This window comes from Pseudophryne corroboree, chromosome 8 (genome assembly GCF_028390025.1).
Source record: "Pseudophryne corroboree isolate aPseCor3 chromosome 8, aPseCor3.hap2, whole genome shotgun sequence".
NCBI lineage: Eukaryota > Metazoa > Chordata > Amphibia > Anura > Myobatrachidae > Pseudophryne > Pseudophryne corroboree.
Genome location: NC_086451.1, coordinates 179,779,928 through 179,805,908, shown reverse-complemented (window position 1 = coordinate 179,805,908; position 25,981 = coordinate 179,779,928).

The window sequence follows — 25,981 nt, the reverse complement described above, 5'->3', positions numbered from 1 at the left end:
CACAGTTAGTAAGGTGTTGGGATTGCGCTATCAAATTAAGACTGTCATTGGTTCGAATCCCATGTTATCATGTTTTTATTTTACTAGTGTGGTTTGTGGCTCTATATTATGAATGCCTATGTCTTTTAACAACAATAGTCAAGTCTTCCAATGGACTTTTTAGTGAAACCCAATAGATAGCTTTATTTACTCTTTGTTTACTCAAATATTGAATGCTTATGTCTTATAAATTTAGTAGGAAATTATTCTAATGACTTGCTTATGACACCCCATAGAATATATTATGTTTAGTACCTTGGACACTGTAGCTTATTCACTTAAATCTCTGATAAATTGTGTGTCTGGTATGCACAGTCTGGTTAGCACAGTTAGTAAGGTATTGCTTTTGCACTATCAAATTAAGACTGTCATTGGTTCGAATCCCATGTTATCATGTTTTTATTTTACTAGTGTGGTTTGTGGCTCTATAATATGAATGCCTATGTCTTTTAACAACAATAGTCAAGTCTTCCAATGGACTTTTTAGTGAAACCCAATAGATAGCTTTATTTTCTCTTTGTTTACTCAAATATTGAATGCTTATGTCTTATAAATTAAGTAGGAAAGTATTCTAATGACTTGCTTATGACACCCCATAGAATATATTATGTTTAGTACCTTGGACACTGTATCTTATTCACTTAAATCTCTAATAAATTGGGTGTCTGGTATGCACAGTCTGGTTAGCACAGTTAGTAAGGTGTTGGGATTGCGCTATCAAATTAAGACTGTCATTGGTTCAAATCCCATGTTATCATGTTTTTATTTTACTAGTGTGGTTTGTGGCTCTATAATATGAATGCCTATGTCTTTTAACAACAATAGTCAAGTCTTCCAATGGACTTTTTAGTGAAACCCAATAGATAGCTTTAATTTCTCTTTGTTTACTCAAATATTGAATGCTTATGTCTTATAAATTTATTAGGAAAGTATTCTAATGACTTGCTTATGACACCCCATAGAATATATTATGTTTAGTACCTTGGACACTGTAGCTTATTCACTTAAATCTCTGATAAATTGGGTGTCTGGTATGCACAGTCTGGTTAGCACAGTTAGTAAGGTATTGCTTTTGCACTATCAAATTAAGACTGTCATTGGATCGAATTCCATATTATAATGTTTTTATTCTACTAGTGTGGTTTGTGGCTCTATAATATGAATGCCTATGTCTTTTAACAACAATAGTCAAGTCTTCCAATGGACTTTTTAGTGAAACCCAATAGATAGCTTTATTTTCTCTTTGTTTACTCAAATATTGAATGCTTATGTCTTATAAATTTAGTAGGAAAGTATTCTAATGACTTGCTTATGACACCCCATAGAATATATTATGTTTAGTACCTTGGATACTGTATCTTATTCACTTAAATCTCTGATAAATTGTGTGTCTGGTATGCACAGTCTGGTCAGCACAGTTAGTAAGGTGTTGGGATTGCGCTATCAAATTAAGACTGTCATTGGTTCGAATCCCATGTTATCATGTTTTTATTTTACTAGTGTGGTTTGTGGCTCTATAATATGAATGCCTATGTCTTTTAACAACAATAGTCAAGTCTTCCAATGGACTTTTTAGTGAAACCCAATAGATAGCTTTAATTTCTCTTTGTTTACTCAAATATTGAATGCTTATGTCTTATAAATTTATTAGGAAAGTATTCTAATGACTTGCTTATGACACCCCATAGAATATATTATGTTTAGTACCTTGGACACTGTAGCTTATTCACTTAAATCTCTGATAAATTGGGTGTCTGGTATGCACAGTCTGGTTAGCACAGTTAGTAAGGTATTGCTTTTGCACTATCAAATTAAGACTGTCATTGGATCGAATTCCATATTATAATGTTTTTATTCTACTAGTGTGGTTTGTGGCTCTATAATATGAATGCCTATGTCTTTTAACAACAATAGTCAAGTCTTCCAATGGACTTTTTAGTGAAACCCAATAGATAGCTTTATTTTCTCTTTGTTTACTCAAATATTGAATGCTTATGTCTTATAAATTTAGTAGGAAAGTATTCTAATGACTTGCTTATGACACCCCATAGAATATATTATGTTTAGTACCTTGGATACTGTATCTTATTCACTTAAATCTCTGATAAATTGGGTGTCTGGTATGCACAGTCTGGTCAGCACAGTTAGTAAGGTGTTGGGATTGCGCTATCAAATTAAGACTGTCATTGGTTCGAATCCCATGTTATCATGTTTTTATTTTACTAGTGTGGTTTGTGGCTCTATAATATGAATGCCTATGTCTTTTAACAACAATAGTCAAGTCTTCCAATGGACTTTTTAGTGAAACCCAATAGATAGCTTTATTTACTCTTTGTTTACTCAAATATTGAATGCTTATGTCTTATAAATTTAGTAGGAAAGTATTCTAATGACTTGCTTATGACACCCCATAGAATATATTATGTTTAGTACCTTGGACACTGTATCTTATTCACTTAAATCTCTGATAAATTGGGTGCCTGGTATGCACAGTCTGGTTGGCACAGTTAGTAAGATGTTGGGATTGCGCTTTCAAATTAAGACTGTCATTGGTTCGAATCCCATGTTATCATGCTTTTATTTTACTAGTGTGGTTTGTGGCTCTATAATATGAATGCCTATGTCTTTTAACAACAATAGTCAAGTCTTCCAATGGACTTTTTAGTGAAACCCAATAGAAAGCTTTATTTTCTCTTTGTTTACTCAAATATTGAATGCTTATGTCTTATAAATTTAGTAGGAAAGTATTCTAATGACTTGCTTATGACACCCCATAGAATATATGTTTAGTACCTTGGACACTGTATCTTATTCACTTAAATCTCTAATACATTGGGTGTCTGGTATGCACAGTCTGGTTAGCACAGTTAGTAAGGTGTTGGGATTGCGCTATCAAATTAAGACTGTCATTGGTTCGAATCCCATGTTATCATGTTTTTATTTTACTAGTGTGGTTTGTGGCTCTATAATATGAATGCCTATGTCTTTTAACAACAATAGTCAAGTCTTCCAATGGACTTTTTAGTGAAACCCAATAGATAGCTTTAATTTCTCTTTGTTTACTCAAATATTGAATGCTTATGTCTTATAAATTTATTAGGAAAGTATTCTAATGACTTGCTTATGACACCCCATAGAATATATTATGTTTAGTACCTTGGACACTGTAGCTTATTCACTTAAATCTCTGATAAATTGGTTGTCTGGTATGCACAGTCTGGTTAGCACAGTTAGTAAGGTATTGCTTTTGCACTATCAAATTAAGACTGTCATTGGTTCGAATCCCATGTTATCATGTTTTTATTTTACTAGTGTGGTTTGTGGCTCTATAATATGAATGCCTATGTCTTTTAACAACAAGAGTCAAGTCTTCCAATGGACTTTTTAGTGAAACCCAATAGATAGCTTTATTTTCTCTTTGTTTACTCAAATATTGAATGCTTATGTCTTATAAATTTAGTAGGAAAGTATTCTAATGACTTGCTTATGACACCCCATAGAATATATTATGTTTAGTACCTTGGACACTGTATCTTATTCACTTAAATCTCTGATAAATTGGGTGTCTGGGATGCACAGTCTGGTCAGCACAGTTAGTAAGGTGTTGGGATTGCGCTATCAAATTAAGACTGTCATTGGTTCGAATCCCATGTTATCATGTTTTTATTTTACTAGTGTGGTTTGTGGCTCTATAATATGAATGCCTATGTCTTTTAACAACAATAGTCAAGTCTTCCAATGGACTTTTTAGTGAAACCCAATAGATAGCTTTATTTACTCTTTGTTTACTCAAATATTGAATGCTTATGTCTTATAAATTTAGTAGGAAAGTATTCTAATGACTTGCTTATGACACCCCATAGAATATATTATGTTTAGTACCTTGGACACTGTAGCTTATTCACTTAAATCTCTGATAAATTGTGTGTCTGGTATGCACAGTCTGGTTAGCACAGTTAGTAAGGTATTGCTTTTGCACTATCAAATTAAGACTGTCATTGGTTCGAATCCCATGTTATCATGTTTTTATTTTACTAGTGTGGTTTGTGGCTCTATAATATGAATGCCTATGTCTTTTAACAACAATAGTCAAGTCTTCCAATGGACTTTTTAGTGAAACCCAATAGATAGCTTTATTTTCTCTTTGTTTACTCAAATATTGAATGCTTATGTCTTATAAATTTATTAGGAAAGTATTCTAATGACTTGCTTATGACACCCCATAGAATATATTATGTTTAGTACCTTGGACACTGTAGCTTATTCACTTAAATCTCTGATAAATTGGGTGTCTGGTATGCACAGTCTGGTTAGCACAGTTAGTAAGGTATTGCTTTTGCACTATCAAATTAAGACTGTCATTGGATCGAATTCCATGTTATCATGTTTTTATTTTACTAGTGTGGTTTGTGGCTCTATAATATGAATGCCTATGTCTTTTAACAACAATAGTCAAGTCTTCCAATGGACTTTTTAGTGAAACCCAATAGATAGCTTTATTTTCTCTTTGTTTACTCAAATATTGAATGCTTATGTCTTATAAATTTAGTAGGAAAGTATTCTAATGACTTGCTTATGACACCCCATAGAATATATTATGTTTAGTACCTTGGATACTGTATCTTATTCACTTAAATCTCTGATAAATTGGGTGTCTGGTATGCACAGTCTGGTCAGCACAGTTAGTAAGGTGTTGGGATTGCGCTATCAAATTAAGACTGTCATTGGTTCGAATCCCATGTTATCATGTTTTTATTTTACTAGTGTGGTTTGTGGCTCTATAATATGAATGCCTATGTCTTTTAACAACAATAGTCAAGTCTTCCAATGGACTTTTTAGTGAAACCCAATAGATAGCTTTATTTACTCTTTGTTTACTCAAATATTGAATGCTTATGTCTTATAAATTTAGTAGGAAAGTATTCTAATGACTTGCTTATGACACCCCATAGAATATATTATGTTTAGTACCTTGGACACTGTATCTTATTCACTTAAATCTCTGATAAATTGGGTGCCTGGTATGCACAGTCTGGTTGGCACAGTTAGTAAGATGTTGGGATTGCGCTATCAAATTAAGACTGTCATTGGTTCGAATCCCATGTTATCATGTTTTTATTTTACTAGTGTGGTTTGTGGCTCTATAATATGAATGCCTATGTCTTTTAACAACAATAGTCAAGTCTTCCAATGGACTTTTTAGTGAAACCCAATAGATAGCTTTATTTTCTCTTTGTTTACTCAAATATTGAATGCTTATGTCTTATAAATTTAGTAGGAAAGTATTCTAATGACTTGCTTATGACACCCCATAGAATATATTATGTTTAGTACCTTGGACACTGAATCTTATTCACTTAAATCTCTGATAAATTGGGTGCCTGGTATGCACAGTCTGGTTAGCACAGTTAGTAAGGTGTTGGGATTGCGCTATCAAATTAAGACTGTCATTGGTTCGAGTCCCATGTTATCATGTTTTTATTTTACTAGTGTGGTTTGTGGCTCTATAATATGAATGCCTATGTCTTTTAACAACAATAGTCAAGTCTTCCAATGGACTTTTTAGTGAAACCCAATAGATAGCTTATTTTCTCTTTGTTTACTCAAATATTGAATGCTTATGTCTTATAAATTTAGTAGGAAAGTATTCTAATGACTTGCTTATGACACCCCATAGAATATATTATGTTTAGTACCTTGGACACTGTAGCTTATTCACTTAAATCTCTAATAAATTGGGTGCCTGGTATGCACAGTCTGGTTAGCACAGTTAGTAAGGTGTTGGGATTGCGCTATCAAATTAAGACTGTCGTTGGTTCGAATCCCATGTTATCATGTTTTTATTTTACTAGTGTGGTTTGTGGCTCTATAATATGAATGCCTATGTCTTTTAACAACAATAGTCAAGTCTTCCAATGGACTTTTTAGTGAAACCCAATAGATAGCTTTATTTACTCTTTGTTTACTCAAATATTGAATGCTTATGTCTTATAAATTTAGTAGGAAAGTATTCTAATGACTTGCTTATGACACCCCATAGAATATATTATGTTTAGTACCTTGGAAACTGTAGCTTATTCACTTAAATCTCTGATAAATTGTTTGTCTGGTATGCACAGTCTGGTTAGCACAGTTAGTAAGGTGTTGGTTTTGCACTATCAAATTAAGACTGTCATTTGTTTGAATCCCATGTTATCATGTTTTTAGTTTTCTAGTGTGGTTTGTGGCTCTATAATATGAATGCCTATGTCTTTTAACAACAATAGTCAAGTCTTCCAATGGACTTTTTAGTGAAACCCAATAGATAGCTTTATTTTCTCTTTGTTTACTCAAATATTGAATGCTTATGTCTTATAAATTTAGTAGGAAAGTATTCTAATGACTTGCTTATGACACCCCATAGAATATATTATGTTTAGTACCTTGGACACTGTATCTTATTCACTTAAATCTCTGATAAATTGGGTGTCTGGTATGCACAGTCTGGTTAGCACAGTTAGTAAGGTGTTGGGATTGTGCTATCAAATTAAGACTGTCATTGCTTCGCATCCCATGTTATCATGTTTTTATTTTACTAGTGTGGTTTGTGGCTCTATAATATGAATGCCTATGTCTTTTAACAACAATAGTCAAGTCTTCCAATGGACTTTTTAGTGAAACCCAATAGATAGCTTTATTTACTCTTTGTTTACTCAAATATTGAATGCTTATGTCTTATAAATTTAGTAGGAAAGTATTCTAATGACTTGCTTATGACACCCCATAGAATAAATTATGTTTAGTACCTTGGACACTGTAGCTTATTCACTTAAATCTCTGATAAATTGTGTGTCTGGTATGCACAGTCTGGTTAGCACAGTTAGTAAGTTATTGCTTTTGCACTATCAAATTAAGACTGTCATTGGTTCGAATCCCATGTTATCATGTTTTTATTTTACTAGTGTGGTTTGTGGCTCTATAATATGAATGCCTATGTCTTTTAACAACAATAGTCAAGTCTTCCAATGGACTTTTTAGTGAAACCCAATAGATAGCTTTATTTTCTCTTTGTTTACTCAAATATTGAATGCTTATGTCTTATAAATTTAGTAGGAAAGTATTCTAATGACTTGCTTATGACACCCCATAGAATATATTATGTTTAGTACCTTGGACACTGTATCTTATTCACTTAAATCTCTAATAAATTGGGTGTCTGGTATGCACAGTCTGGTTAGCACAGTTAGTAAGGTGTTGGGATTGCGCTATCAAATTAAGACTGTCATTGGTTCGAATCCCATGTTATCATGTTTTTATTTTACTAGTGTGGTTTGTGGCTCTATAATATGAATGCCTATGTCTTTTAACAACAATAGTCAAGTCTTCCAATGGACTTTTTAGTGAAACCCAATAGATAGCTTTAATTTCTCTTTGTTTACTCAAATATTGAATGCTTATGTCTTATAAATTTATTAGGAAAGTATTCTAATGACTTGCTTATGACACCCCATAGAATATATTATGTTTAGTACCTTGGACACTGTAGCTTATTCACTTATATCTCTGATAAATTGGTTGTCTGGTATGCACAGTCTGGTTAGCACAGTTAGTAAGGTATTGCTTTTGCACTATCAAATTAAGACTGTCATTGGTTGGAATCCCATGTTATCATGTTTTTATTTTACTAGTGTGGTTTGTGGCTCTATAATATGAATGCCTATGTCTTTTAACAACAATAGTCAAGTCTTCCAATGGACTTTTTAGTGAAACATAATAGATAGCTTTATTTTCTCTTTGTTTACTCAAATATTGAATGCTTATGTCTTATAAATTTATTAGGAAAGTATTCTAATGACTTGCTTATGACACCCCATAGAATATATTATGTTTAGTACCTTGGACACTGTAGCTTATTCACTTATATCTCTGATAAATTGGGTGTCTGGTATGCACAGTCTGGTTAGCACAGTTAGTAAGGTATTGCTTTTGCACTATCAAATTAAGACTGTCATTGGTTGGAATCCCATGTTATCATGTTTTTATTTTACTAGTGTGGTTTGTGGCTCTATAATATGAATGCCTATGTCTTTTAACAACAATAGTCAAGTCTTCCAATGGACTTTTTAGTGAAACATAATAGATAGCTTTATTTTCTCTTTGTTTACTCAAATATTGAATGCTTATGTCTTATAAATTTAGTAGGAAAGTATTCTAATGACTTGCTTATGACACCCCATAGAATATATTATGTTTAGTACCTTGGACACTGTATCTTATTCACTTAAATCTCTGATAAATTGGGTGTCTGGTATGCACAGTCTGGTTAGCACAGTTAGTAAGGTGTTGGGATTGCGCTATCAAATTAAGACTGTCATTGGTTCGAATCCCATGTTATCATGTTTTTATTTTACTAGTGTGGTTTGTGGCTCTATAATATGAATGCCTATGTCTTTTAACAACAATAGTCAAGTCTTCCAATGGACTTTTTAGTGAAACCCAATAGATAGCTTTATTTACTCTTTGTTTACTCAAATATTGAATGCTTATGTCTTATAAATTTAGTAGGAAAGTATTCTAATGACTTGCTTATGACACCCCATAGAATATATTATGTTTAGTACCTTGGACACTGTAGCTTATTCACTTAAATCTCTGATAAATTGTGTGTCTGGTATGCACAGTCTGGTTAGCACAGTTAGTAAGGTGTTGGTTTTGCACTATCAAATTAAGACTGTCATTTGTTTGAATCCCATGTTATCATGTTTTTAGTTTTCTAGTGTGGTTTGTGGCTCTATAATATGAATGCCTATGTCTTTTAACAACAATAGTCAAGTCTTCCAATGGACTTTTTAGTGAAACCCAATAGATAGCTTTATTTTCTCTTTGTTTACTCAAATATTGAATGCTTATGTCTTATAAATTTAGTAGGAAAGTATTCTAATGACTTGCTTATGACACCCCATAGAATATATTATGTTTAGTACCTTGGACACTGTATCTTATTCACTTAAATCTCTGATAAATTGGGTGTCTGGTATGCACAGTCTGGTTAGCACAGTTAGTAAGGTGTTGGGATTGTGCTATCAAATTAAGACTGTCATTGCTTCGCATCCCATGTTATCATGTTTTTATTTTACTAGTGTGGTTTGTGGCTCTATAATATGAATGCCTATGTCTTTTAACAACAATAGTCAAGTCTTCCAATGGACTTTTTAGTGAAACCCAATAGATAGCTTTATTTACTCTTTGTTTACTCAAATATTGAATGCTTATGTCTTATAAATTTAGTAGGAAAGTATTCCAATGACTTGCTTATGACACCCCATAGAATATATTATGTTTAGTACCTTGGACACTGTAGCTTATTCACTTAAATCTCTGATAAATTGTGTGTCTGGTATGCACAGTCTGGTTAGCACAGTTAGTAAGGTATTGCTTTTGCACTATCAAATTAAGACTGTCATTGGTTCGAATCCCATGTTATCATGTTTTTATTTTACTAGTGTGGTTTGTGGCTCTATAATATGAATGCCTATGTCTTTTAACAACAATAGTCAAGTCTTCCAATGGACTTTTTAGTGAAACCCAATAGATAGCTTTATTTTCTCTTTGTTTACTCAAATATTGAATGCTTATGTCTTATAAATTTAGTAGGAAAGTATTCTAATGACTTGCTTATGACACCCCATAGAATATATTATGTTTAGTACCTTGGACACTGTATCTTATTCACTTAAATCTCTAATAAATTGGGTGCCTGGTATGCACAGTCTGGTTAGCACAGTTAGTAAGGTGTTGGGATTGCGCTATCAAATTAAGACTGTCATTGGTTCGAATCCCATGTTATCATGTTTTTATTTTACTAGTGTGGTTTGTGGCTCTATAATATGAATGCCTATGTCTTTTAACAACAATAGTCAAGTCTTCCAATGGACTTTTTAGTGAAACCCAATAGATAGCTTTAATTTCTCTTTGTTTACTCAAATATTGAATGCTTATGTCTTGTAAATTTATTAGGAAAGTATTCTAATGACTTGCTTATGACACCCCATAGAATATATTATGTTTAGTACCTTGGACACTGTAGCTTATTCACTTAAATCTCTGATAAATTGGTTGTCTGGTATGCACAGTCTGGTTAGCACAGTTGTAAGGTATTGCTTTTGCACTATCAAATTAAGACTGTCATTGGTTGGAATCCCATGTTATCATGTTTTTATTTTACTAGTGTGGTTTGTGGCTCTATAATATGAATGCCTATGTCTTTTAACAACAATAGTCAAGTCTTCCAATGGACTTTTTAGTGAAACCCAATAGATAGCTTTATTTTCTCTTTGTTTACTCAAATATTGAATGCTTATGTCTTATAAATTTAGTAGGAAAGTATTCTAATGACTTGCTTATGACACCCCATAGAATATATTATGTTTAGTACCTTGGACACTGTATCTTATTCACTTAAATCTCTAATAAATTGGGTGTTTGGTATGCACAGTCTGGTTAGCACAGTTAGTAAGGTGTTGGGATTGCGCTATCAAATTAAGACTGTCATTGGTTCGAATCCCATGTTATCATGTTTTTATTTTACTAGTGTGGTTTGTGGCTCTATAATATGAATGCCTATGTCTTTTAACAACAATAGTCAAGTCTTCCAATGGACTTTTTAGTGAAACCCAATAGATAGCTTTAATTTCTCTTTGTTTACTCAAATATTGAATGCTTATGTCTTATAAATTTATTAGGAAAGTATTCTAATGACTTGCTTATGACACCCCATAGAATATATTATGTTTAGTACCTTGGACACTGTAGCTTATTCACTTATATCTCTGATAAATTGGCTGTCTGGTATGCACAGTCTGGTTAGCACAGTTAGTAAGGTATTGCTTTTGCACTATCAAATTAAGACTGTCATTGGTTGGAATCCCATGTTATCATGTTTTTATTTTACTAGTGTGGTTTGTGGCTCTATAATATGAATGCCTATGTCTTTTAACAACAATAGTCAAGTCTTCCAATGGACTTTTTAGTGAAACATAATAGATAGCTTTATTTTCTCTTTGTTTACTCAAATATTGAATGCTTATGTCTTATAAATTTAGTAGGAAAGTATTCTAATGACTTGCTTATGACACCCCATAGAATATATTATGTTTAGTACCTTGGACACTGTATCTTATTCACTTAAATATCTGATAAATTGGGTGTCTGGTATGCACAGTCTGGTTAGCACAGTTAGTAAGGTGTTGGGATTGCGCTATCAAATTAAGACTGTCATTGGTTCGAATCCCATGTTATCATGTTTTTATTTTACTAGTGTGGTTTGTGGCTCTATAATATGAATGCCTATGTCTTTTAACAACAATAGTCAAGTCTTCCAATGGACTTTTTAGTGAAACCCAATAGATAGCTTTATTTACTCTTTGTTTACTCAAATATTGAATGCTTATGTCTTATAAATTTAGTAGGAAAGTATTCTAATGACTTGCTTATGACACCCCATAGAATATATTATGTTTAGTACCTTGGACACTGTAGCTTATTCACTTAAATCTCTGATAAATTGTGTGTCTGGTATGCACAGTCTGGTTAGCACAGTTAGTAAGGTGTTGGTTTTGCACTATCAAATTAAGACTGTCATTTGTTTGAATCCCATGTTATCATGTTTTTAGTTTTCTAGTGTGGTTTGTGGCTCTATAATATGAATGCCTATGTCTTTTAACAACAATAGTCAAGTCTTCCAATGGACTTTTTAGTGAAACCCAATAGATAGCTTTATTTTCTCTTTGTTTACTCAAATATTGAATGCTTATGTCTTATAAATTTAGTAGGAAAGTATTCTAATGACTTGCTTATGACACTCCATAGAATATATTATGTTTAGTACCTTGGACACTGTATCTTATTCACTTAAATCTCTGATAAATTGGGTGTCTGGTATGCACAGTCTGGTTAGCACAGTTAGTAAGGTGTTGGGATTGTGCTATCAAATTAAGACTGTCATTGCTTCGCATCCCATGTTATCATGTTTTTATTTTACTAGTGTGGTTTGTGGCTCTATAATATGAATGCCTATGTCTTTTAACAACAATAGTCAAGTCTTCCAATGGACTTTTTACTGAAACCCAATAGATAGCTTTATTTACTCTTTGTTTACTCAAATATTGAATGCTTATGTCTTATAAATTTAGTAGGAAAGTATTCCAATGACTTGCTTATGACACCCCATAGAATATATTATGTTTAGTACCTTGGATACTGTAGCTTATTCACTTAAATCTCTGATAAATTGTGTGTCTGGTATGCACAGTCTGGTTAGCACAGTTAGTAAGGTATTGCTTTTGCACTATCAAATTAAGACTGTCATTGGTTCGAATCCCATGTTATCATGTTTTTATTTTACTAGTGTGGTTTGTGGCTCTATAATATGAATGCCTATGTCTTTTAACAACAATAGTCTAGTCTTCCAATGGACTTTTTAGTGAAACCTAATAGATAGCTTTATTTTCTCTTTGTTTACTCAAATATTGAATGCTTATGTCTTATAAATTTAGTAGGAAAGTATTCTAATGACTTGCTTATGACACCCCATAGAATATATTATGTTTAGTACCTTGGACACTGTATCTTATTCACTTAAATCTCTAATAAATTGGGTGTTTGGTATGCACAGTCTGGTTAGCACAGTTAGTAAGGTGTTGGGATTGCGCTATCAAATTAAGACTGTCATTGGTTCGAATCCCATGTTATCATGTTTTTATTTTACTAGTGTGGTTTGTGGCTCTATAATATGAATGCCTATGTCTTTTAACAACAATAGTCAAGTCTTCCAATGGACTTTTTAGTGAAACCCAATAGATAGCTTTAATTTCTCTTTGTTTACTCAAATATTGAATGCTTATGTCTTGTAAATTTATTAGGAAAGTATTCTAATGACTTGCTTATGACACCCCATAGAATATATTATGTTTAGTACCTTGGACACTGTAGCTTATTCACTTAAATCTCTGATAAATTGGTTGTCTGGTATGCACAGTCTGGTTAGCACAGTTAGTAAGGTATTGCTTTTGCACTATCAAATTAAGACTGTCATTGGTTCGAATCCCATGTTATCATGTTTTTATTTTACTAGTGTGGTTTGTGGCTCTATAATATGAATGCCTATGTCTTTTAACAACAATAGTCAAGTCTTCCAATGGACTTTTTAGTGAAACCCAATAGATAGCTTTATTTTCTCTTTGTTTACTCAAATATTGAATGCTTATGTCTTATAAATTTATTAGGAAAGTATTCTAATGACTTGCTTATGACACCCCATAGAATATATTATGTTTAGTACCTTGGACACTGTAGCTTATTCACTTAAATCTCTAATAAATTGGTTGTCTGGTATGCACAGTCTGGTTAGCACAGTTGTAAGGTATTGCTTTTGCACTATCAAATTAAGATTGTCATTGGTTCGAATCCCATGTTATCATGTTTTTATTTTACTAGTGTGGTTTGTGGCTCTATAATATGAATGCCTATGTCTTTTAACAACAATAGTCAAGTCTTCCAATGGACTTTTTAGTGAAACATAATAGATAGCTTTATTTTCTCTTTGTTTACTCAAATATTGAATGCTTATGTCTTATAAATTTAGTAGGAAAGTATTCTAATGACTTGCTTATGACACCCCATAGAATATATTATGTTTAGTACCTTGGACACTGCATCTTATTCACTTAAATCTCTGATAAATTGGGTGTCTGGTATGCACAGTCTGGTTAGCACAGTTAGTAAGGTGTTGGGATTGCGCTATCAAATTAAGACTGTCATTGGTTCGAATCCCATGTTATCATGTTTTTATTTTACTAGTGTGGTTTGTGGCTCTATAATATGAATGCCTATGTCTTTTAACAACAATAGTCAAGTCTTCCAATGGACTTTTTAGTGAAACCCAATAGATAGCTTTATTTACTCTTTGTTTACTCAAATATTGAATGCTTATGTCTTATAAATTTAGTAGGAAAGTATTCTAATGACTTGCTTATGACACCCCATAGAATATATTATGTTTAGTACCTTGGACACTGTAGCTTATTCACTTAAATCTCTGATAAATTGTGTGTCTGGTATGCACAGTCTGGTTAGCACAGTTAGTAAGGTGTTGGGTTTGCACTATCAAATTAAGACTGTCATTTGTTTGAATCTCATGTTTTTAGTTTTCTAGTGTGGTTTGTGGCTCTATAATATGAATGCCTATGTCTTTTAACAACAATAGTCAAGTCTTCCAATGGACTTTTTAGTGAAACCCAATAGATAGCTTTATTTTCTCCTTGTTTACTCAAATATTGAATGCTTATGTCTTATAAATTTAGTAGGAAAGTATTCTAATGACTTGCTTATGACACCCCATAGAATATATTATGTTTAGTACCTTGGACACTGTAGCTTATTCACTTAAATCTCTGATAAATTGGTTGCCTGGTATGCACAGTCTGGTTAGCACAGTTAGTAAGGTATTGCTTTTGCACTATCAAATTAAGACTGTCATTGGTTCGAATCCCATGTTATCATGTTTTTATTTTACTAGTGTGGTTTGTGGCTCTATAATATGAATACCTATGTCTTTTAACAACAATAGTCAAGTCTTCCAATGGACTTTTTAGTGAAACCCAATAGATAGCTTTATTTTCTCTTTGTTTACTCAAATATTGAATGCTTATGTCTTATAAATTTAGTAGGAAAGTATTCTAATGACTTGCTTATGACACCCCAAAGAATATATTATGTTTAGTACCTTGGACACTGTATCTTATTCACTTAAATCTCTGATAAATTGGGTGTCAGGTATGCACAGTCTGGTCAGCACAGTTAGTAAGGTGTTGGGATTGCGCTATCAAATTAAGACTGTCATTGGTTCGAATCCCATGTTATCATGTTTTTATTTTACTAGTGTGGTTTGTGGCTCTATAATATGAATGCCTATGTCTTTTAACAACAATAGTCAAGTCTTCCAATGGACTTTTTAGTGAAACCCAATAGATAGCTTTATTTACTCTTTGTTTACTCAAATATTGAATGCTTATGTCTTATAAATTTAGTAGGAAAGTATTCTAATGACTTGCTTATGACACCCCATAGAATATATTATGTTTAGTACCTTGGACACTGTATCTTATTCACTTAAATCTCTGATAAATTGGGTGTCTGGTAAGCACAGTCTGGTCAGCACAGTTAGTAAGGTGTTGGGATTGCGCTATCAAATTAAGACTGTCATTGGTTCGAATCCCATGTTATCATGTTTTTATTTTACTAGTGTGGTTTGTGGCTCTATAATATGAATGCCTATGTCTTTTAACAACAATAGTCAAGTCTTCCAATGGACTTTTTAGTGAAACCCAATAGATAGCTTTATTTACTCTTTGTTTACTCAAATATTGAAAGCTTATGTCTTATAAATTTAGTAGGAAAGTATTCTAATGACTTGCTTATGACACCCCATAGAATATATTATGTTTAGTACCTTGGACACTGTAGCTTATTCACTTAAATCTCTGATAAATTGTGTGTCTGGTATGCACAGTCTGGTTAGCACAGTTAGTAAGGTGTTGGGTTTGCACTATCAAATTAAGACTGTCATTTGTTTGAATCCCATGTTATCATGTTTTTAGTTTTCTAGTGTGGTTTGTGGCTCTATAATATGAATGCCTATGTCTTTTAACAACAATAGTCAAGTCTTCCAATGGACTTTTTAGTGAAACCCAATAGATAGCTTTATTTACTCTTTGTTTACTAAAATATTGAATGCTTATGTCTTATAAATTTAGTAGGAAAGTATTCTAATGACTTGCTTATGACACCCCATAGAATATATTATGTTTAGTACCTTGGACACTGTAGCTTATTCACTTAAATCTCTGATAAATTGTGTGTCTGGTATGCACAGTCTGGTTAGCACAGTTAGTAAGGTGTTGGGTTTGCACTATCAAATTAAGACTGCCATTTGTTTGAATCCCATGTTATCATGTTTTTAGTTTTCTAGTGTGGTTTGTGGCTCTATAATATGAATGCCTATGTCTTTTAACAACAATAGTCAAGTCTTCCAATGGACTTTTCAGTGAAACCCAATAGATAGCTTTATTTTCTCTTTGTTTACTCAAATATTGAATTCTTATGTCTTGTAAATTTAGTAGGAAAGTATTCTAATGACTTGCTTATGACACCCCATAGAATATATTATGTTTAGTACCTTGGACACTGTATCTTATTCACTTAAATCTCTGATAAATTGGGTGCCTGGTATGCACAGTCTGGTTAGCACAGTTAGTAAGGTGTTGGGATTGCGCTATCAAATTAAGACTGTCATTGCTTCGCATCCCATGTTATCATGTTTTTATTTTACTAGTGTGGTTTGTGGCTCTATAATATGAATGCCTATGTCTTTTAACAACAATAGTCAAGTCTTCCAATGGACTTTTTAGTGAAACCCAATAGATAGCTTTATTTACTCTTTGTTTACTCAAATATTGAATGCTTATGTCTTATAAATTTAGTAGGAAAGTATTCTAATGACTTGCTTATGACACCCCATAGAATATATTATGTTTAGTACCTTGGACACTGTAGCTTATTCACTTAAATCTCTGATAAATTGTGTGTCTGGTATGCACAGTCTGGTTAGCACAGTTAGTAAGTTATTGCTTTTGCACTATCAAATTAAGACTGTCATTGGTTCGAATCCCATGTTATCATGTTTTTATTTTACTAGTGTGGTTTGTGGCTCTATAATATGAATGCCTATGTCTTTTAACAACAATAGTCAAGTCTTCCAATGGACTTTTTAGTGAAACCCAATAGATAGCTTTATTTTCTCTTTGTTTACTCAAATATTGAATGCTTATGTCTTATAAATTTAGTAGGAAAGTATTCTAATGACTTGCTTATGACACCCCATAGAATATATTATGTTTAGTACCTTGGACACTGTATCTTATTCACTTAAATCTCTAATAAATTGGGTGTCTGGTATGCACAGTCTGGTTAGCACAGTTAGTAAGGTGTTGGGATTGCGCTATCAAATTAAGACTGTCATTGGTTCGAATCCCATGTTATCATGTTTTTATTTTACTAGTGTGGTTTGTGGCTCTATAATATGAATGCCTATGTCTTTTAACAACAATAGTCAAGTCTTCCAATGGACTTTTTAGTGAAACCCAATAGATAGCTTTAATTTCTCTTTGTTTACTCAAATATTGAATGCTTATGTCTTATAAATTTATTAGGAAAGTATTCTAATGACTTGCTTATGACACCCCATAGAATATATTATGTTTAGTACCTTGGACACTGTAGCTTATTCACTTATATCTCTGATAAATTGGTTGTCTGGTATGCACAGTCTGGTTAGCACAGTTAGTAAGGTATTGCTTTTGCACTATCAAATTAAGACTGTCATTGGTTGGAATCCCATGTTATCATGTTTTTATTTTACTAGTGTGGTTTGTGGCTCTATAATATGAATGCCTATGTCTTTTAACAACAATAGTCAAGTCTTCCAATGGACTTTTTAGTGAAACATAATAGATAGCTTTATTTTCTCTTTGTTTACTCAAATATTGAATGCTTATGTCTTATAAATTTAGTAGGAAAGTATTCTAATGACTTGCTTATGACACCCCATAGAATATATTATGTTTAGTACCTTGGACACTGTATCTTATTCACTTAAATCTCTGATAAATTGGGTGTCTGGTATGCACAGTCTGGTTAGCACAGTTAGTAAGGTGTTGGGATTGCGCTATCAAATTAAGACTGTCATTGGTTCGAATCCCATGTTATCATGTTTTTATTTTACTAGTGTGGTTTGTGGCTCTATAATATGAATGCCTATGTCTTTTAACAACAATAGTCAAGTCTTCCAATGGACTTTTTAGTGAAACCCAATAGATAGCTTTATTTACTCTTTGTTTACTCAAATATTGAATGCTTATGTCTTATAAATTTAGTAGGAAAGTATTCTAATGACTTGCTTATGACACCCCATAGAATATATTATGTTTAGTACCTTGGACACTGTATCTTATTCACTTAAATCTCTGATAAATTGGGTGTCTGGTATGCACAGTCTGGTTAGCACAGTTAGTAAGGTGTTGGGATTGTGCTATCAAATTAAGACTGTCATTGCTTCGCATCCCATGTTATCATGTTTTTATTTTACTAGTGTGGTTTGTGGCTCTATAATATGAATGCCTATGTCTTTTAACAACAATAGTCAAGTCTTCCAATGGACTTTTTAGTGAAACCCAATAGATAGCTTTAATTTCTCTTTGTTTACTCAAATATTGAATGCTTATGTCTTGTAAATTTATTAGGAAAGTATTCTAATGACTTGCTTATGACACCCCATAGAATATATTATGTTTAGTACCTTGGACACTGTAGCTTATTCACTTAAATCTCTGATAAATTGGTTGTCTGGTATGCACAGTCTGGTTAGCACAGTTAGTAAGGTATTGCTTTTGCACTATCAAATTAAGACTGTCATTGGTTCGAATCCCATGTTATCATGTTTTTATTTTACTAGTGTGGTTTGTGGCTCTATAATATGAATGCCTATGTCTTTTAACAACAATAGTCAAGTCTTCCAATGGACTTTTTAGTGAAACCCAATAGATAGCTTTATTTTCTCTTTGTTTACTCAAATATTGAATGCTTATGTCTTATAAATTTAGTAGGAAAGTATTCTAATGACTTGCTTATGACACCCCATAGAATATATTATGTTTAGTACCTTGGACACTGTATCTTATTCACTTAAATCTCTAATAAATTGGGTGTCTGGTATGCACAGTCTGGTTAGCACAGTTAGTAAGGTGTTGGGATTGCGCTATCAAATTAAGACTGTCATTGGTTCGAATCCCATGTTATCATGTTTTTATTTTACTAGTGTGGTTTGTGGCTCTATAATATGAATGCCTATGTCTTTTAACAACAATAGTCAAGTCTTCCAATGGACTTTTTAGTGAAACCCAATAGATAGCTTTAATTTCTCTTTGTTTACTCAAATATTGAATGCTTATGTCTTATAAATTTATTAGGAAAGTATTCTAATGACTTGCTTATGACACCCCATAGAATATATTATGTTTAGTACCTTGGACACTGTAGCTTATTCACTTATATCTCTGATAAATTGGTTGTCTGGTATGCACAGTCTGGTTAGCACAGTTAGTAAGGTATTGCTTTTGCACTATCAAATTAAGACTGTCATTGGTTGGAATCCCATGTTATCATGTTTTTATTTTACTAGTGTGGTTTGTGGCTCTATAATATGAATGCCTATGTCTTTTAACAACAATAGTCAAGTCTTCCAATGGACTTTTTAGTGAAACATAATAGATAGCTTTATTTTCTCTTTGTTTACTCAAATATTGAATGCTTATGTCTTATAAATTTAGTAGGAAAGTATTCTAATGACTTGCTTATGACACCCCATAGAATATATTATGTTTAGTACCTTGGACACTGTATCTTATTCACTTAAATCTCTGATAAATTGGGTGTCTGGTATGCACAGTCTGGTTAGCACAGTTAGTAAGGTGTTGGGATTGCGCTATCAAATTAAGACTGTCATTGGTTCGAATCCCATGTTATCATGTTTTTATTTTACTAGTGTGGTTTGTGGCTCTATAATATGAATGCCTGTGTCTTTTAACAACAATAGTCAAGTCTTCCAATGGACTTTTTAGTGAAACCCAATAGATAACTTTATTTACTCTTTGTTTACTCAAATATTGAATGCTTATGTCTTATAAATTTAGTAACACAGTATTCTAATGACTTGCTTATGACACCCCATAGAATATATTATGTTTAGTACCTTGGACACTGTAGCTTATTCACATAAATCTCTGATAAATTGGTTGTCTGGTATGCACAGTCTGGTTAGCACAGTTAGTAAGGTATTGCTTTTGCACTATCAAATTAAGACTGTCATTGGTTCGAATCCCATGTTATCATGTTTTTATTTTACTAGTGTGGTTTGTGGCTCTATAATATGAATGCCTATGTCTTTTAACAACAATAGTCAAGTCTTCCAATGGACTTTTTAGTGAAACCCAATAGATAGCTTTATTTACTCTTTGTTTACTCAAATATTGAATGCTTATGTCTTATAAATTTAGTAGGAAAGTATTCTAATGACTTGCTTATGACACCCCATAGAATATATTATGTTTAGTACCTTGGACACTGTAGCTTATTCACTTAAATCTCTGATAAATTGGGTGTCTGGTATGCACAGTCTGGTTAGCACAGTTAGTAAGGTGTTGGGTTTGCACTATCAAATTAAGACTGTCATTTGTTTGAATCTCATGTTTTTAGTTTTCTAGTGTGGTTTGTGGCTCTATAATATGAATGCCTATGTCTTTTAACAACAATAGTCAAGTCTTCCAATGGACTTTTTAGTGAAACCCAATAGATAGCTTTATTTTCTCTTTGTTTACTCAAATATTGAATGCTCATGTCTTATAAATTTAGTAGGAAAGTATTCTAATGACTTGCTTATGACACCCCATAGAATATATTATGTTTAGTACCTTGGACACTGTAGCTTATTCACTTAAATCTCTGATAAATTGTTTGTCTGGTATGCACAGTCTGGTTAGCACAGTTAGTAAGGTATTGCTTTTGCACTATCAAATTAAGACTGTCATTGGTTCGAATCCCATGTTATCATGTTTTTATTTTACTAGTGTGGTTTGTGGCTCTATAATATGAATGCCTATGTCTTTTAACAACAATAGTCAAGTCTTCCAATGGACTTTTTAGTGAAACCCAATAGATAGCTTTATTTTCTCTTTGTTTACTCAAATATTGAATGCTTATGTCTTATAAATTTAGTAGGAACGTATTCTAATGACTTGCTTATGACACCCCATAGAATATATTATGTTTAGTACCTTGGACACTGTATCTTATTCACTTAAATCTCTGATAAATTGGGTGTCTGGTATGCACAGTCTGGTTAGCACAGTTAGTAAGGTGTTGGGATTGTGCTATCAAATTAAGACTGTCATTGCTTCGCATCCCATGTTATCATGTTTTTATTTTACTAGTGTGGTTTGTGGCTCTATAATATGAATGCCTATGTCTTTTAACAACAATAGTCAAGTCTTCCAATGGACTTTTTAGTGAAACCCAATAGATAGCTTTATTTACTCTTTGTTTACTCAAATATTGAATGCTTATGTCTTATAAATTTAGTAGGAAAGTATTCTAATGACTTGCTTATGACACCCCATAGAATATATTATGTTTAGTACCTTGGACACTGTAGCTTATTCACTTAAATCTCTGATAAATTGTGTGTCTGGTATGCACAGTCTGGTTAGCACAGTTAGTAAGTTATTGCTTTTGCACTATCAAATTAAGACTGTCATTGGTTCGAATCCCATGTTATCATGTTTTTATTTTACTAGTGTGGTTTGTGGCTCTATAATATGAATGCCTATGTCTTTTAACAACAATAGTCAAGTCTTCCAATGGACTTTTTAGTGAAACCCAATAGATAGCTTTATTTTCTCTTTGTTTACTCAAATATTGAATGCTTATGTCTTATAAATTTAGTAGGAAAGTATTCTAATGACTTGCTTATGACACCCCATAGAATATATTATGTTTAGTACCTTGGACACTGTATCTTATTCACTTAAATCTCTAATAAATTGGGTGTCTGGTATGCACAGTCTGGTTAGCACAGTTAGTAAGGTGTTGGGATTGCGCTATCAAATTAAGACTGTCATTGGTTCGAATCCCATGTTATCATGTTTTTATTTTACTAGTGTGGTTTGTGGCTCTATAATATGAATGCCTATGTCTTTTAACAACAATAGTCAAGTCTTCCAATGGACTTTTTAGTGAAACCCAATAGATAGCTTTAATTTCTCTTTGTTTACTCAAATATTGAATGCTTATGTCTTATAAATTTATTAGGAAAGTATTCTAATGACTTGCTTATGACACCCCATAGAATATATTATGTTTAGTACCTTGGACACTGTAGCTTATTCACTTATATCTCTGATAAATTGGTTGTCTGGTATGCACAGTCTGGTTAGCACAGTTAGTAAGGTATTGCTTTTGCACTATCAAATTAAGACTGTCATTGGTTGGAATCCCATGTTATCATGTTTTTATTTTACTAGTGTGGTTTGTGGCTCTATAATATGAATGCCTATGTCTTTTAACAACAATAGTCAAGTCTTCCAATGGACTTTTTAGTGAAACATAATAGATAGCTTTATTTTCTCTTTGTTTACTCAAATATTGAATGCTTATGTCTTATAAATTTAGTAGGAAAGTATTCTAATGACTTGCTTATGACACCCCATAGAATATATTATGTTTAGTACCTTGGACACTGTATCTTATTCACTTAAATCTCTGATAAATTGGGTGTCTGGTATGCACAGTCTGGTTAGCACAGTTAGTAAGGTGTTGGGATTGCGCTATCAAATTAAGACTGTCATTGGTTCGAATCCCATGTTATCATGTTTTTATTTTACTAGTGTGGTTTGTGGCTCTATAATATGAATGCCTATGTCTTTTAACAACAATAGTCAAGTCTTCCAATGGACTTTTTAGTGAAACCCAATAGATAGCTTTATTTACTCTTTGTTTACTCAAATATTGAATGCTTATGTCTTATAAATTTAGTAGGAAAGTATTCTAATGACTTGCTTATGACACCCCATAGAATATATTATGTTTAGTACCTTGGACACTGTAGCTTATTCACTTAAATCTCTGATAAATTGTGTGTCTGGTATGCACAGTCTGGTTAGCACAGTTAGTAAGGTGTTGGTTTTGCACTATCAAATTAAGACTGTCATTTGTTTGAATCCCATGTTATCATGTTTTTAGTTTTCTAGTGTGGTTTGTGGCTCTATAATATGAATGCCTATGTCTTTTAACAACAATAGTCAAGTCTTCCAATGGACTTTTTAGTGAAACCCAATAGATAGCTTTATTTTCTCTTTGTTTACTCAAATATTGAATGCTTATGTCTTATAAATTTAGTAGGAAAGTATTCTAATGACTTGCTTATGACACCCCATAGAATATATTATGTTTAGTACCTTGGACACTGTATCTTATTCACTTAAATCTCTGATAAATTGGGTGTCTGGTATGCACAGTCTGGTTAGCACAGTTAGTAAGGTGTTGGGATTGTGCTATCAAATTAAGACTGTCATTGCTTCGCATCCCATGTTATCATGTTTTTATTTTACTAGTGTGGTTTGTGGCTCTATAATATGAATGCCTATGTCTTTTAACAACAATAGTCAAGTCTTCCAATGGACTTTTTAGTGAAACCCAATAGATAGCTTTATTTACTCTTTGTTTACTCAAATATTGAATGCTTATGTCTTATAAATTTAGTAGGAAAGTATTCCAATGACTTGCTTATGACACCCCATAGAATATATTATGTTTAGTACCTTGGACACTGTAGCTTATTCACTTAAATCTCTGATAAATTGTGTGTCTGGTATGCACAGTCTGGTTAGCACAGTTAGTAAGGTATTGCTTTTGCACTATCAAATTAAGACTGTCATTGGTTCGAATCCCATGTTATCATGTTTTTATTTTACTAGTGTGGTTTGTGGCTCTATAATATGAATGCCTATGTCTTTTAACAACAATAGTCAAGTCTTCCAATGGACTTTTTAGTGAAACCCAATAGATAGCTTTATTTTCTCTTTGTTTACTCAAATATTGAATGCTTATGTCTTATAAATTTAGTAGGAAAGTATTCTAATGACTTGCTTATGACACCCCATAGAATATATTATGTTTAGTACCTTGGACACTGTATCTTATTCACTTAAATCTCTAATAAATTGGGTGTCTGGTATGCACAGTCTGGTTAGCACAGTTAGTAAGGTGTTGGGATTGCGCTATCAAATTAAGACTGTCATTGGTTCGAATCCCATGTTATCATGTTTTTATTTTACTAGTGTGGTTTGTGGCTCTATAATATGAATGCCTATGTCTTTTAACAACAATAGTCAAGTCTTCCAATGGACTTTTTAGTGAAACCCAATAGATAGCTTTAATTTCTCTTTGTTTACTCAAATATTGAATGCTTATGTCTTGTAAATTTATTAGGAAAGTATTCTAATGACTTGCTTATGACACCCCATAGAATATATTATGTTTAGTACCTTGGACACTGTAGCTTATTCACTTAAATCTCTGATAAATTGGTTGTCTGGTATGCACAGTCTGGTTAGCACAGTTAGTAAGGTATTGCTTTTGCACTATCAAATTAAGACTGTCATTGGTTCGAATCCCATGTTATCATGTTTTTATTTTACTAGTGTGGTTTGTGGCTCTATAATATGAATGCCTATGTCTTTTAACAACAATAGTCAAGTCTTCCAATGGACTTTTTAGTGAAACCCAATAGATAGCTTTATTTTCTCTTTGTTTACTCAAATATTGAATGCTTATGTCTTATAAATTTAGTAGGAAAGTATTCTAATGACTTGCTTATGACACCCCATAGAATATATTATGTTTAGTACCTTGGACACTGTATCTTATTCACTTAAATCTCTAATAAATTGGGTGTCTGGTATGCACAGTCTGGTTAGCACAGTTAGTAAGGTGTTGGGATTGCGCTATCAAATTAAGACTGTCATTGGTTCGAATCCCATGTTATCATGTTTTTATTTTACTAGTGTGGTTTGTGGCTCTATAATATGAATGCCTATGTCTTTTAACAACAATAGTCAAGTCTTCCAATGGACTTTTTAGTGAAACCCAATAGATAGCTTTAATTTCTCTTTGTTTACTCAAATATTGAATGCTTATGTCTTATAAATTTATTAGGAAAGTATTCTAATGACTTGCTTATGACACCCCATAGAATATATTATGTTTAGTACCTTGGACACTGTAGCTTATTCACTTATATCTCTGATAAATTGGTTGTCTGGTATGCACAGTCTGGTTAGCACAGTTAGTAAGGTATTGCTTTTGCACTATCAAATTAAGACTGTCATTGGTTGGAATCCCATGTTATCATGTTTTTATTTTACTAGTGTGGTTTGTGGCTCTATAATATGAATGCCTATGTCTTTTAACAACAATAGTCAAGTCTTCCAATGGACTTTTTAGTGAAACATAATAGATAGCTTTATTTTCTCTTTGTTTACTCAAATATTGAATGCTTATGTCTTATAAATTTAGTAGGAAAGTATTCTAATGACTTGCTTATGACACCCCATAGAATATATTATGTTTAGTACCTTGGACACTGTATCTTATTCACTTAAATCTCTGATAAATTGGGTGTCTGGTATGCACAGTCTGGTTAGCACAGTTAGTAAGGTGTTGGGATTGCGCTATCAAATTAAGACTGTCATTGGTTTGAATCCCATGTTATCATGTTTTTATTTTACTAGTGTGGTTTGTGGCTCTATAATATGAATGCCTATGTCTTTTAACAACAATAGTCAAGTCTTCCAATGGACTTTTTAGTGAAACCCAATAGATAGCTTTATTTACTCTTTGTTTACTCAAATATTGAATGCTTATGTCTTATAAATTTAGTAGGAAAGTATTCTAATGACTTGCTTATGACACCCCATAGAATATATTATGTTTAGTACCTTGGACACTGTAGCTTATTCACTTAAATCTCTGATAAATTGTGTGTCTGGTATGCACAGTCTGGTTAGCACAGTTAGTAAGGTGTTGGTTTTGCACTATCAAATTAAGACTGTCATTTGTTTGAATCCCATGTTATCATGTTTTTAGTTTTCTAGTGTGGTTTGTGGCTCTATAATATGAATGCCTATGTCTTTTAACAACAATAGTCAAGTCTTCCAATGGACTTTTTAGTGAAACCCAATAGATAGCTTTATTTTCTCTTTGTTTACTCAAATATTGAATGCTTATGTCTTATAAA